Below are 14516 nucleotides of genomic sequence, written 5' to 3' on the forward strand. Positions count from 1 at the left end.
AAGAAAGACTCTCCTATAGAAAAAGGAAATAAATAGTAAGTATGCACTGTAATTGAATTTTCCTTTTCATCAGTAACATACTATCACAATCTGATTTTTGATTGCTCCCAATCCCTTTTTTTCTACCCCAATTTTAGGTATACTAGAACCATAAGCTTAGTTTATGAGATCAAAGAAGAACTATAAATTTTCTTCTCTCTCCTTCAATGTGATGGCCAGCCATGAGTCCTCTTGCCAATGCATGGCCCTCATTACTGTGATATATAAGAATAAACATATTTATGCTCTGGTCTAGCAGACAAAAGGTGCTCATAGATTAGTCTCTAGTGCATGCGCTGTCCCTGGAACTTGTCTGCAACCTTCTAAAGAACATTTTAGTTCTCACTTCTACTGAAAATGAAGGTATTTGTTATTCAGTTGTCAGCTCAATCTCCCTCTGGCTCTCCTTACACTTTGCAGAAACACTCATATACATAACTTCAAATCAGAAGAAACTTGCCTGACATCAGTAGTTCTACAATACTGGAGCCTTCAGAGATACACAAAAGTATAAGAGCCTGGAAAATGATATTTTTTCGGTAATATCAGGAAAAAAGGTAGTGTCAAAGCACATTAGTAGCCAGCCTTGTGCCTGCAGCTCAAATACTTTTGAAGGCAATGAGAATATGGCTGCACAGGGAATCTGTGAAGGCACAGACAGAACATACACCTTACCTTTGTTATCAGCTAATAAGTCTCAGCTTTAAGTTACAGCTAAAGCAACACAACACTGATACTCTTCATCAAAAAATGGCAATAATTGAGCACAAAAGTAGTTATGTATTTTGAGTATTAATACAAAGTTCCACTTTGTTTTGTATCTCCAAGGACATTAAATGAATTATCATTTATGCATGATAATGAAATAATAGAAATGAATTTTCTTCCAAATGTCTTCTAAATTTCCTTAGTGTATAGTAATACTCACTTTTTACAAATTATTTTCACATGCTTCCATTGCCAGCTAGCTCAAATGAAACTCACATCTCCTACAAAGCACAGAAGAAGTTGCAAATCAATTACTGTTATTGATTTGCCACTACTAGACACCTCTTAAATAAATGTGACCAGTTCTTTTGACAAAGATCATCACATGGCCAGTGTTCAATGGAAGGAGCTGAAGTTACAGCAGAAACAATGCTGGGAGAAAATAGAAAAAAGGAGTTCTGCAAAGCACACCGCTCTGAAGCTTGTTTGCCATTTGCTATCCCTTTGACCATCCCCACCAACCCACCTTGAAAACTCACCCTTATCCCTGCAACATCCATGCTTGGGGAAGAAAAGCCTCAGCTGCACTACATATGGAGCACCCAGGGTGGACTCTCGCTTGGGTTGCCTCCTTCACTCAGTGATTTTTGGGAGAGCTACTCTTCTTTCAAACTTTAATAAAACTGGCCAAGGGATGTTGCTGGGGAGGACTGCAGACAATAAGACACATCATCACATAAGTTTGTTTCTCTCAGAAAATGAGCCTAAAAGCCAGCGCACCTGATGAGAGTGTGTGCAGCTGACAGCTCAGCGTGAAATAGAGAAGGGGCTGAGGGAGGGAAAATAAAAAAGGAGGGGGCTGATGCTGACAGAGAAAGCAGCTGAGGATGCTTTAATGTTGTCCCAGGAGCTGGTCACACCATCAGTGGCTGTGAGGAGAACGGGAAATCCCAGACTAGTTACTGTGCTAGTAAATTAAGATTCTAAGCACGTTACCAAAGAAATACTGGATCTACTGAAGTCAAGAGGCGCTATGCTATTAATGTCAATGCATTTACAATTCCACCCTCATCTGCGCCAGAATCTCAGTATGCGATTTATTATTACAGTCTGGATTATAGGCTTTATTGAGCGTATTGGCTTTCCTTTAGTTTTTAAAGTCTGATTTAAATATAGCAAATAAATAGCAACTCTGTTATTAAGTTTCCATGAATTTCAGTTTATGATGTAGCATTTTGGGATAGCACAGAGGACTTTCTCTAATTAGGTGTGCAGGATTCTCATTCACTTAAATGGGATCTATTCAAGTGTTTCTAGAGGGACAAGTGAAACAAATGATTAAGCTTGTATCTGAATAAATAAATACTTCTGCTGTTAGTCGAAGAGCTTCAGCAGTGACTCCATGGGAAAAGCAAAGATGGAAGGATTACATCCACAACTAATGTAAGGCTGAAGGTACACACTGATGGCTCAGCTGATCTAACAGGTCAGTAGAGCTGGAAGGGAGGGAAATTCTGCCCTCATTGCAACCATGTTTAGCCACTTCCCCTCCCACGCATAAGGTGAAACAATTCACTTTCTCCTCTCATTCCCCAATGCCAAGTTTAATTTCTGTCTATTTTAGTGAGTTTTTAACCAATACATGAGGAAAGATGAAAGGAAAGGTAGTGGGCTGGTAGATCTGCACAGACATAATGAACATCACAAGCTAGCCTTGCTGCAGCAACAATTAATGGAAACAGCTGACATACCTATTGTCCAAAGTGACAAAAGAAGAACCCAGTGAAGCTGAATACCTTAATCCCCAAGTGGCACACATATGCTTTGGCAAAGCTTTGCTTCTCTCTTCTAGCAGCCACATTTTCACTCTCATTTGCCTTTAAGAAAGTAAAATCCAGAGAGCTCTGATTTCCTTAACTAGATATCATTACCACTGGCATTCGTGGTATTCCTTATATCAAGTACAGACAGCGCCACAAAGCCTCATCCCAACTTGGCTCCTCCAGCTGCAGCCCCAGAGTGCTCTGTCTCCTCTGTGCCCACACCAACAGGGACCTCCGCTCCTCACCAAGGGCCCTCAGCTCTGTGCAACCCATGTGGCTTCCCCAGCCCAGGGCATGCTGATGGACACATGCACAGGGGTGACAGATACTAACAACAAAGCCAGAAGGAATCAAATATTTTATCCTTCACAGCACAAGTTAATGGCTGAGAAAGGAATATAATTATATGGCACAGATGCATAAAGTAGATGGAAAATTCACATAACACCACCTGTGAAACTGTTTCGTCAATGATTTTTCTCTATCAGCATTATCTACACACAGATTTATAGGCTGAAGCTTTTCCAACAGCAGAAACAAATGCTCACGGAAAATATTATGTCTAAGCTTTAGGCCAAATCTGACCTCTAGTTACATTTGTCTAGTTTTTACACCTGAATTAAAAGATTCTGTAAATTCCATGGATTGTGTTTCAAACCAGGACTTAACAAAAGCAGAAGCAGGCCCTGCAGAGGTGTGTGAGCTCATGCGGTGATCCCTGCATCAATGGGGGCACTGGCTAGTGCTGCACTGTCACCTCAGAAAGTTTATTTTGTAGGCATACTGAAGCTTCCCAAGGTGGCCTCTGCACAACTATGACAGCTTTTCCATCACCCAGCCATATATATCAATAATCCAAAGGAAACTCCTTGCTCAGACTGGAAGACATCTTGCCCCAGAACTGCATCCCAGCTGCCCTGCCAGCAAGAGCCTCCTGCTAAGATTCACCCAAGTAAGTGTGAATCTGCTGCTCCTGCGCTAACATTTGCCTTTATTTTAACTAGGATGGCAGATAGCCCTGGTCAGAGCCCAGAGTAGAAGCAGCACAGCTTATCATGCCTGCTGCTGAGCAGAGGGATTGTGCTGAGGCCTTCTGGGATGTCTACTCAGCTTCTGCTCCTGACTCACAGATATTCAGTACAAGAGAAGGAACTTCCCTCACTCCTCTCACTTTCGAGAACACAAAGATGAGGGTTACTCCTTTCTCTTCTTCCCACACCAGGAGCTGCAGCTAACGCAAGGGCAAATATCCTTCAGGGTACATTTTCCCCAGCCTTCAAGTCTACCGCCGCCATGAAGTACCAGGCAGCACCACTGCTCAGTCTGAATTTGAATGTTGTTCCTCAAGCGCTGCTCTGTTTCTATGGTTTGATGCCCTTAAAGATGTCTTTAAATAAAATCAAAAGTATGGTCCAAAGCCAACACTGGTCTTCCCATGAGACTAATGAGCTCTGGGCCAGCATTATCTTAAATTTCAGTACAGAAGGTATTTTCTGTTTCAAACAGTTTCAGCATTTGATTAAAGGCTGATTAAACATTAACATTAAAGATGTTGACATCTAAAAATATGCTATTGTAATTGTGTCAATTTACATTCTAAATTAATACCACTATCAAAATGTGCAAACTGTACCATAAAACTGTCAGCTGCTACTACTAACCAGCAGCTGTAATCTGACCTATTAATCAAACACCGAGATAAAGTTAAAACAAACTCAAGTTTCAATTACACGTAAAGAAAGTTTCGTTTCAAAAAAATCAATTTATATGCAAGTTAGAGTTGCTCTGCAGGCATGAAAGAGTATAATATTTTGGATAATCGGCTTTAAGTAAAAAATACAAATTACAAAAATATCTCCAAAAGAAAGTGTATTTAATTGCACATAAAGTAGTTTATGATTATTTCCTGTAATTAAAGCCATGATTTGCTGGGACTAAGCCTTTTTGCAGATGAGTAAGGTATTTTTGACTCACACAGTCCTCACTAAACCAGAAAAGCAGAGCACTTGCTGTATTTAAATGCATGGTCATAGACTTGGCTTTTTATGTAATATTTAAATCTAACCCAAATGTAATTACAGGCCTTTGTGTGAGATCCAAAAGGGATGTGATAAGGCTGACTGCCTGGCCTCTTCTCCATCGTGGTGTTGACCCTGGTTGGAAAGCCCAGCTTTACTCTGGGGTTCCTGGGCTGTGGGGTCCCTCCGGCGAGACATGGCAGCAGGAAGGGAGAGGACGCCTGGTACCTCTGGAGGTGACAGTCCCACAGAGCCACATCCGCTCCTGCCTTCTCCTCCACTCCCTCAGAGCCTCAGTAAAGTCTATAAGCTAATCATTTTCACTTCTCAGTATTTTATAAATGGATTATAGGCCTCACATCTTCCTCCTGGGATTTTTTCAAGGTGAGCTGGCTTCTTCAGTTTGCTTAAGGAGGACGTTGTGAGGGATCTGAACAGAAGGACTGATGGGAAATGGATAAGATGTATTTTTAGCTGGTCCAGAACAGTCTAAAATACTCTCGGCAAGTTTAGACACATTTACATAAGGATCTCAGGGGCCATCAGACACCAATATGGTTGAGAATTCGCCTAATTTGGAGGCAGAACCTCCTTGCATCCTACCTGCTTACAACTTCAGTGGTTAAGTGCTGGACAGTTTTTTGGTTTTTTTTTTTCCTTAACAAGATTCACTTCTTAGAATTAAGCTAAACTCTTCAAATTTAATTTGCACCTAAAATTTCATTTCTGAAGAACCATTTGAATAAGAATCTTCTACCTTTCTCTTCTAATTCTGACGGCATGTTGGTTTTCTATTTCCACATACTCCATGACAGGCTAAAGCACATTTAAGCCAATCTCATGTTCTTCTGGCGATTGAGAGCCCCAAAACAGGAGGAAGCAATCTAGTTGTGTTCTCTGCCCAGCATCCTCCCGTACTCCAAGTCACTATCTCAGGAGGACACAGCAAGCTCAACTGCTGGACAGACAGATCAGCTTTCTCAAACACAACTGCAAAAAATGAGTGGATTTAAAATTTAAACACTAGGCCTAGAAGAGCACATCCTGAGCACTGTATCTGTAAGAAAGAGAGATCAGCTTCCAAAAGCTTCCAAACAACTTCGTAACATGTGAGAGCACCTTCCCTCAGGTCTGCATCGGCACTTGAGCAGCCTTGGAAAACTGGGAAGTGAGATGCTTGATTCTCACTTATCCTTCCTTAGAAATACTTAAGAGATAAGAGACACAAAAATTTCTCTTTAAGAACTTAATACATCTCCAGACTAAGGTATGATGAGTGCTACAGAAGATGATCTTTAGGCTTGCTACACAGGCTCTCTCTCCAACGCCTTGGTACCGTCCAGCGCACCAGCAGTAGGTATAGATGGTTCCCTTCAGGGACCACATTTAAATGAGGAGCCAGTGGTGCAGGTCAAGATCTGAGCTCTGGAAGAGCACTCTTAATAAGGAATAAAGAAATACTAACTTCCCCAACTATAAGCAAGTCCCTAACTATATCACTGATTCAGAAAGCAATAGCCAAGCCCGCCAAAATATCGATGCTTCTAAGCATCAGCAATGCCCATGCCAGGATGAGACAGAGACAAACAGATAGACAGGGCCAGCAAATGCATTGTCACACACAGATACTTCTATCAGACACAAGTTTCTCAAAGAAACGGAAATGTTAAGTTCCCTCACAGAAGACTGAGTGACAGAGCTTGCCTTTGCCTCTCATCCAGCTGTATTAATTCATTCCCATTTTTGCTTCTGCTGCACATAATCCTCATTTTGGTGCCTGCGATCTTCCTCAGACGGAGGCAGGTTCTGGAAAGGCTCCTCCTAGATGCAGAGGAGAGGGAAATGGGGTGTTGACGCTGGTCCTGCCACTCTGGCACATTGCTTTGCAAATCAGAAGTGACACAAGGAAAAGCAGAGCACGGTTTCACAATCACTGCTCAGCACTGTACCAAAGGCAGTCAGACACCAGGGATGCATAACTCAGCTTCTGACTCACCTTTTATTTCCATCCTGCAGTTACTGTCTTTGTGTTTCAAATACAAGCAGATAGCAAGAGCTTTACTCACTTCACCCTGGATCACAGGAACACACAGAAGTATGTCCAAGTCACTCTTTTTCTAGCAAATCATTTGACTTCATATTTAGCCCTTGCAAACTGCAAACCTAGCAAAGTCGCAAGACATGGTGCAATTTATCCTTGCAAATGCTCAAGGTGTGAGGACAAAGACAAAATGCCTTGGGGAGCTGTTTGAGGAGCTAACCAATGACCCACATACTGCAGCCGGTTGGTGTTTTTCCTGCTACTGGAAAAGGATTAAATTTAACTTGTTTAAACCACAGATTCTATTTGAAGACTCATGTTTTTCCTGAACTGAAAAGTTCAGTTTTGTATTGCTGTTTACAATGGTTATATCTCACAGGGAATGAATGCATTTATGGTATTTCCTACTGCAAAGAAGGAATTTCCCCTTGTGCAGTGAAGTATACCAGTCTAAGCTGCATCCTCTGCCTAATTTCTTTATTGGAAAGACTTTCCCATGAATAAAATCTGTAAAAAACAGTAAGTAAAACACTTCTACAGTCCCCTCTCTATGCAATCTAACAATGACCACATTTCTTTCTTGTGGTCGTTTTCTTTCCCAAGACATGTTCCCTACAGAGCTGCTGCCCCAGCAGCGCAAAGTGGCCGAGGGGCTGTTTGAGCCTTGTTCTCTCACTTGGGCACCAAGAGCCAAGTGAGGCAGCCTATCCCTGCCCTCTGCTCCTCTCTTGTTTCCAGAGCAGCTGTTCAGGATGACTGAGTTACAAACAGCTGCTCACAGGGCACCTTCATTCTCAGGACAGGAGGAAAAAAAAATAAAGCTGTTTTAACCTGGGCAACTTTCCATTCTAAGCCTAGTTTTGTCTAAAACACTCATCAGTCTTTACCACTAGATTTGCTACACTTCTCTGTATTTTAACTCACACTTCTATATGGAGCTTTACGGTTTATGTAGTGGGAAAGACACTGATGTAAACCATAGCCACCGTTCAGGTCATGCAGATACAGGTTGCAGCCACTGTTGCAGGAAGAAGCAGCATGCTCACAAAGTCTTGGAAAACACAAGAAGAGTATGCTTCTTTCATTGCATTTTTCTAGAAATGGGAAATGCTTCCGTCCTTTGAAAGACATAAGTATTAAGTCTTCCTTTTTCCCGTCAATCTAAAAACCTGGCCAGACAGATGCTGCTCGTCCCAGAGGGGACATTGGAGCTTTAGTACTACTGATAAAACAGTGCTGGAAATAAGATGCTGCATGCAGGTATGAGCAGTGCACTTAAATGGCGACATTCAAAAGAGCTTGGACAAAATTTCCAAGACCTGCCATAGGAATGGATTCTTTTTATTTTTCCAAACTAACAAATTATTTTCTTTCCCCATCTCCTCTTACTGCACATTCTTCACCAAAACCATACATCAGAATTTCTTCAGAAGCAATTTTGGGGGAAAAAAACTTCAGAGTTAGAAAGCATCAGTTGAAGAGTGTCATGAAAGGAAGAAAAATACACCAAGAGTGCTCAATAGCAGACTCTGTTTTCAAGTTGGAATTTGAAGAAACCACGTGAGGATCACACTGAGAACGAACTTTGCATGTAGCTTGTTATGTGCAAGTACCAAGGAAAAGTTCAAACACAGCTGAAAACCATCCACTTCTGGATGTAATTACATGCTCAAAAAAGAGCCAGAATTATGATCCAGCTAAACTATATACCAGACAAATGTCAATTTGACATATTTTCATCTTTTTAAGGTTTAACACAATGCTCTTGATCACTAAGAGCCAAAACCTCTACTTACTCCCTGCAGGCCACAAAATCTCCAGGAAAGGAAACCAGCAAGATCCTTGGCCACAAAACCTCAAAAGCAGCTCAGACTCACTCCTCCTCCTTGTTCTCCAGGTTTAAAAATCAGATATCCTAGGCAAATTTATTCACAAGTAAACAGGCCACAAACACACATTTATTCTTCCTGTTCTTTAGCTAGAATTATTTCTAAGAGTTTTAAGTCCACACGCTACTCTCATCCACCAACTGCAGAGCAAGATTCACTTGACAAAAAAGTCTATAAATAGAGATCCTCGATCACAACCAAATCTTTGCACAGTTAGTTTGGATTTTGAGGAACTTCTGCAACCAAAACAACATAGAGGGACAATGTGCTGAAAATCAGTAGAGGCAACAAGAAGGTAAGGTCTTCCACCTACTTCCTCCAAAACACATATAGCTTCAGAGAGTGTGGACAACAATCCTATAGAACAACCAGAATATTTAGATTAATATACTACAAAGTTAGTTTTCTATTCCATACGTATGCTTTCTTAGGGTAGAAACAGAAGTCAGACATAGAATCCTACTAGCATTAAAATTTACATTAAGTAAAGCTAACTTATTATACAGTGAAATTTTAATTATTTATCCAAATACAGTCCCCTCTCTAAATGAATACCAAGAGACTGCTGCCTTTAAAAGATGTCAACAAAGAGAAGTAGTTTATGACCCCTGGGTTAAAGATTACTGCTGTGAATTTATAGTTATGTTTTCTTCTGGAAAACAAAAACAAAAACTAAACAACTAAGAGATGAGGAATTGACTAAATGTACAACACATGTCAGCAAGAGGATAAATAAGCTGAAATAAAAAAGAATATTTTCTCTAACACTTCTGTCTAATGATTTCATCCATCATTTGCACTATCACAGGATACATTCTTGGTCAATAGTGTTTCTTCAAAGGCAACAGCATCTGCATATGGTAAAGCACAAATTTAGTAGTAGGGCCAACTTTAACTTCTGCTCTTCAGCTGATCTGACCTGCTTAGCCTTCTGACATTTATGTCTCCCACGCTCAAGCTCAATTTAGCAGGCCAAAGTCAGAGCTTATTGGTAAGATGATACAAGCCGCATGTCACAAAGTAGGTGAGAGTTTAACTTGGTATGACACAAGCATGGATGGGGCTGGAAGATTTTCAGCAATACATTCCCTCTCCTCTGACTTTCATACTTGGAGCAAGCTGGCTGAATACAAACAGGCTTTCATCTGTCATGCAGAACAACTACTGGAAGAAAGGGAAAAAGAGCCTGTCCAAGTCACAGAAGCAGACGGCCAAATTGTCCTCAGGAATAGTTCAAACAGTTGCAAACACTAGGAGAAATCACTGACAAGAGACGACAGTCTTCTGGGGAGAAGGAAAACGACTTGAAGCAGTGTCCTGGGGAGCAGCTAGAAGAAAACCAGCCTGGTGAGACTCGGAGAGCTGGAGATGTTCTGGGCTCAGTGCTTATATCACTGGACTCAAATAGCAAAGTCTTCTCCTTCCTCCCCAAACCCTGTGCTTCTCCTGGGGTTGTGCTGCACTCCATCCTAGCCACCTAGGGATTACTGCAGCCTGCAGATTATTTCAGGAATAAGAAGGACCAGACCAAGGGTCCACCAGCTCCAGTAGCCTGCTTTCACTGCCACCTTGAAGGAGATAACCAGGGAAAAGGTTAAGAACAGAGGAAAGCAAAAGGTGATACTGCCCCAAAAACTCTCTCCCGGTCTGCAGAAATGTGTAGCTCTGTAATTTGCCTCCCCTCTCTACCATATCGCCCCCACTCATCTCACTGGAGATGGAGTCATTCCCTAACTTGGATTATCAGGGTCCTTCTCCAAGCCTGACCAATCCGGTGGCCTTCTATGATGGAGTGACTGCATTGGTGGATGGGAGAAGGGTGACAGATGTCATCTTCCTGGACTTCTGCAAAGCCTTTGACATGGTCCCTCACCACATCCTTCTCTCTAAATTGAAGAGTTATGGATTTGAAGGATGGACTGTTTGATAGATTAAGAACTGGTTTGGCTGGAAGCAGCCAAAGGGCTGTGATCAGTGGTTCTATGTCAGGGTGGAGGCTGGTCACAAGTGGTGTCCCCCAAGACTCATTCTTGGGACTGGTGCTCTTCAGCATCTTTATCAATGACATAGACGATGGCATCGAGTGCACCCTCAGCACATTTGCAGATGACACCAAGATGAGCAGTGCAGTTGATACACTGGAGGGAAGAGAAGACATCCAGAGGGACCTGGACAGGCTGGAGAAGTGGGCCCATGTGAACCTAATGAGGTTCAACAAGGTCAAGTGCAAAGTGTTGCACTTGGGCCAGGGCAATCCCAGGTATTTATACAGACTGAGGGAAGAACTTGAGAGCAGCCCTGCGGAGAAGGACTTGGGGGTCCTGGTGGATGAGAAGCTCGACATGAGCCAGCAGTGTGTGCTGGCAGCCTGGAAGGCCAACTATGTTTGGGGCTGCATTAAAAGAGGAGTGGCCAGCAGGGAGAGGGAGGTGGTGGTCCCCCTCTACTCAGCTCTTGTGAGGCCCCATGTGGAGTACTCTGTCCAGGCCTGGGGCCCCCACTACAAGAGCAGAGCTCTTGGAACAAGTGCAGAGGAGGGCCACCAAGATGATCAGAGGGCTGGAGCACCTCTCCTATGAAGAAAGGTTGAGGGAGCTGGGCTTGTTTAGCTTGGAGAAGAGAAGGCTCCGGGAGACCTCACTTTGGCCTTCCAATACTTGAAGGGAGCGTATAAACAGGAGGGGGAACGATTGTTTATGAGGGTGGATAGCGATAGGACAAGGGGGAATGGTTTTAAACTGAGACAGGGGAGATCTAGGTTAGATATTAGGAGGAAGTTTTTCACGCAGAGGGTGATGATGCACTGGAACAGGTTGCCCAAGGAGGTTGTGGATGCCCCATCCCCAGAGGCATTTAAGGCCAGGCTGGATGTGGCTCTGAGCAGCCTGGTCTAGTGGTTGGCGACTCTGCACACAGCAGAGGTGTTGAAACTATGTGATCATTATGGTCTTTTTCAACCCAGGCCATTCTATGATTCTACGATGATTCTATGAAAACTTGTTCAGTTCTGTTAAGCCTTTTTGTTCTCAGAGATGCTTGAACTGCATCACAAATGCCCCCATGCTCTGCCTTGTTCTCTGTTCTCTTCTTCTAATAACTACCAACATTACATCTGCTTTTTTGATCGTTAGTGAACACTGCATTGACAATTCCATAGACAAAAATAACCTCCAGATCTTATTCCTGTATGGTAATACTCAGTTCAGTGCTTACTGCTTTATACATGAAGTTAAGACTGTTCTTCCTTACGTGCAACATTTCACAGTTATTAAAATTGAACCTCACCTACCACTACAACACCAAAACTGAAGATCATTCTGCAGTTCTTCACAGCTGGCCTTTAGCCATTACCAATTGCCCTCTGCTTGTCAATCCCAGGAGACATTATGTTGTTCACCTTATGCAAGCACAAGAAAAAAATATTACAAATTTTTCCATTCAAAATACCAAAATGTTTTGAAAAGTCCTCTAGACTAGGATATGATAGCCTAACAATGTTATTCATAGAAGCCCAGTCTTTTAGGTTATTACAGTCTAGACAAAATGTTAAGTGCCCAGATTTCAGCCTCCTACACTGGGCAAAACAATTCCAACTGAATGAGCTTACATCAGGTGACAAGAAAGTGGTTAACTGTGGAACTGTGACTTGATGAGTCTGTAACTGTTAAAATGTCTAATCAATTTCAGTCTCAAAAAAATCTCATCATTCAACCAGTTTGAACAAACAATACAACATCAGCAGCAATTCTGATACTGTTGCAGCTAAATACCAAGAAAGTATATTATTTCACAAGCATCTACCTCACAGGCTTAGGAAACATGTTTGTAATAATTACATATACATGTATAAATATAATATATAGGCAGATAATATATTGTTAGTAATTATATACATTATATATATTAAAGCTGTCATATAAGCATGTATTTTTAGTACACTTTGAAGATTTACTTTAAGTATTTCTAAAGGTCAGAAGTTTTACATGTAATTATGTTTGTTATCTAGTATTTATGCAGACTTTCTGTGAGTTATCTGCCTATTTTAACATACTTATTCTTGTCTGGATTGTGTTGGAACAAACAGAAGTGCAACCAGTCCCCAGTCAACAAACATATCTAGCAGAAACCACCATGGCTGTAAAGTAATTGTCTTCCATTGCAAGCATCTGTTTACTAATAAACAACTGCATGAGAAGCCCTTGAAGGAAAGACTACAGAAGAAAAAATGGTATTTTAATTTAAAAAAAATAAAAAAGAAGACACGTAACTAAAAGCCCTTCAGAACGGAAACCATGTCTTTCTGGCATCCTTCCCAGCTACTATTTGATTTTATGCCCTGTGTGACATTGTATACATCCTTGTATTTGAACTACCCAACCATATTTTGTTTCTTCCTTCTACTCATTTTTGAACTACTGCCACAATGGTGTTGCTACAGAAAGAAAACACACCATTCCACAGTGGCTTACTCTTTCTTCTTGTAATTTGATGGATGCAGCTCTTCAAAAACTTCAATTTATCTGAAAGACCCCTGGTATATGAATATTTTTCATGAAACAAGACAGTATCTCATCTTGGTTATGGAAGCAGTTGTGAATTTTGCACTGATTTTTGCAGTGTTTGTGTTGTCCTGTGGTTTGGTTTGACTTGACCCCAAGTTCTATAAATTGTTATTATACCAATTAACTAATGTCTGAACAGCATCCTCTATGCATTAAGCACTGGGGAAACAAGAGGTTACATGGTCCCTTCCCTAAAGACCTCAAACTTTAAGAAAAACAAGGAAAGGATGGCAAGAGCTAACCCACTATAGATCAATTTTTAGAAGACAATGTAATTCAAACAATCACTGATCTTTCCTAACCTGGGACACCTACACTGTAGATTCCAACAGCTAAGCTTGTCACTCCAGGTTCCCATAAAATTTAGTGGGCATTTTAAAGATATGTCAACTAGACAGCTCATTTAGGGTGAGTGCTGAATTGTAGATTCCACTCCCTAAGGGGAGCCTCTGTTAATTAGGGAGATTGCTCACACTAACTAGTCATGCAGCTGCAGCGTGTTAGTCCACAAAAACGCCATGGTACACACAGAGCTCACAGAGGAATGTGCCAGTCTGCAAGAGGGACTCAGAGGCAGAAAATCTTAAGGGACAAACTTATTCAAGCAGCATGTTTGGGGCTTAATGGGTGCATAAAAGAAAGTGAAAGAAGCAAGCAGAGAAACATGATGTAAAACAAAGGAAAAAGTGTAATGGAGTGACTAACAGTAAATTATCTTACACAATTAGTTTGCTGGAAATAATACTTGGAAATGGAACTGAGAATTTCAGAGAAATGTCTGGTGCTACACCCTGTCCACAAAGAGAACACAAAAGAAATCCAACAGGAAATAATGCACGTTTCACTAACTGTTCCCTGCAAAGGGAAAAAAGAAAAGGCTCATGAATATCATCTACATTAAATTGCCATAACCAGCTTAATCGTCAAACATCTGAACTTACTGTGTGCTGCCCTGCTACTCAGGGATCATTCGGATCCGGTAAATCCTGAGGAATTGTTTAAATAACTGCAAACTCCCCAACTTCTCATCACGTAAAAAAATCAGTGTCATCCTTCCTCTTTTGATTGTCCCTCCTCAGCGCAAGTACACAGCTGTCCAAAAGTATCAAGTTTCATCTTCTTAAGCCCTTTCAGTTGTGATGGATCCCAAACTGCAGTCTATAAACAGCCTTGGGTACATCATTGGTTATGAACTGGTACATTTCCTAACCAACATCATTAAAATATAAGACAGTTCAGTGAACTTGAAAAATACAAAGAAATTATTCTCCAGAGTGTAACATCTGGTACAAAGGAGGAAAAAAACCCACTATTTTCAAGTGCAAGACATGTAAGAACTGGAGGCTAAACCAAAACCCATTAATCTATCTCCACCCCCATGTTCAAAACAAAAACCAGAAAAAATACCCTTTGGTGCTTCACATTAGAAAGACACA

General features: G+C 41.4%; 1 protein-coding gene across 21 annotated transcripts in view; it reads right to left on the reverse strand.

The window, feature by feature from the left end:
* KIAA1217 (KIAA1217 ortholog) overlaps positions 1 to 14516 on the reverse strand; it is a 354365-nt gene that overhangs the window by 136908 nt on the left and 202941 nt on the right. Inside the window, exon 2 of one of the 21 annotated variants that reach the window (XM_021389189.1) lies at positions 6293 to 6409. The exons of 19 other annotated variants lie outside the window; for them this stretch is intronic. The gene's annotated coding sequence lies outside the window, so the exon portion shown is untranslated. Of the gene's footprint in view, positions 1 to 6292; positions 6410 to 14021; positions 14234 to 14516 lie in introns of those variants that run through there. One more of the 21 variants, XM_021389188.1, reaches the window with a different exon arrangement.

Source organism: Numida meleagris, chromosome 2 (genome assembly GCF_002078875.1).
Source record: "Numida meleagris isolate 19003 breed g44 Domestic line chromosome 2, NumMel1.0, whole genome shotgun sequence".
Lineage (NCBI taxonomy): Eukaryota > Metazoa > Chordata > Aves > Galliformes > Numididae > Numida > Numida meleagris.